Consider the following 1413-nt stretch of genomic DNA (forward strand, 5'->3'; position numbering starts at 1 on the left):
TCAGAAATCCACCTGCCTCTGCCTCCCAAGTGCTGGGATTAAAGGCATGTGCCACCACTGCCTGGCTCGCTCTTTTATTCTTATCAGAGACGTACATAGGGATATCCAGTATTTTAGGGTGGCCTCATTCCTTCCATAGTTTAGGATGACTTCTATCTTCTTCTTCTTCTTCTCCTTCTTCTTCTCCTTCTCCTTCTCCTTCTCCTTCTCCTTCTTCTTTTTTGGTTTTTTGAGACAGGGTTTCTCTGTGTAGCCCTGGCTGTCCTGCAACTCACTCTGTAGACCAGGCTAGCCTTGAACTCAGAAATCCGCCTGCCTCTGCCTCCCAAGTGCTGGGATTAAAGGAGTGTGCCACCACTGCCCGGCTCAATATTCTAAAAAGCCAAAAACTACATCTCTTCAAGAAAGAGCTTTCCCCACCTCTGTCTTCAGCGTGCAGTTCCCTTCCCTAGTGGTTGTGGCTTCCTTGCCTTTCCTGATATTTCTGGGAGGTTTTATGTATACTTGATTGCTTGCATATAGTTATTTTTGTCCTTTTGAAACAAATGATGCGATATCGTACACATTGTTCTGTATATTACCTCATTTTTTCGCTTAATTTTTTTTTTTTTTGCTCAAAATCATTCTACACTAGTTTGCTGACTCTAATTATGGACATATGTCTTATTTTTATAGAAAAGTAAACAGGATCTGGGGTGGAGCTTAGGGGTAAGATGCTTGTTGCTCTCCAGCATGACATAAAGATTAAAGACTAAAGGAGATAGCTTGTTGGTAGAGAACGTGTATCACACACATGGAAAGGCTGCGGGTTTTATTCTAAGGACTGGGAAAGAAAATTGGCTTGTATAGCCAGCGTTCAGGAGGCTCAGGCAGAAGGGCTGTGAGTTTGAAGCTGTCTCAAAGAGAAGAGGAGGAGAGAAAATTAAGCACATCACAGACTGTGGTAGCAGGAAACACATACTTTAATCCCACAACTGCCCAGGAGGAATACAACCTTGAGGTCAGCCTGGTGTCTTAGTTACTTGCCTATTGTGGTAAAACACAGACCAAGCCAACTTAGAAAAATGTTTTGTTTTTTAGATTTCCTTATTTTATGTATATGAGTACATTGTAGCTGTACAGATGTTTGTGAGCCTTCATGTGGTTGTTGGGAACTGAATTTTAGGACCTCTGCGAGCTCTGCAACCACTCAGTCCCTGCTCGCTCCAGCCCAAAGATTTATTTATTACTATACACAAGTACATTGTAGATGTCTTCAGACGTGCCAGAAGAGGGCCTCAGATCTCTCATGGTGGTTGTGAGCCACCACGTGGTTGCTGGGATTTGAACTCAGGACCTTCAGAAGAGCAGTCGGTGCTCTTTCCTGCTGAGCAGTCTCACCAGCCCCATAGAGAGTGTTTTATTAGGCGTAGG

Source organism: Mastomys coucha, unplaced genomic scaffold (genome assembly GCF_008632895.1).
Source record: "Mastomys coucha isolate ucsf_1 unplaced genomic scaffold, UCSF_Mcou_1 pScaffold21, whole genome shotgun sequence".
NCBI classification, from domain to species: domain Eukaryota; kingdom Metazoa; phylum Chordata; class Mammalia; order Rodentia; family Muridae; genus Mastomys; species Mastomys coucha.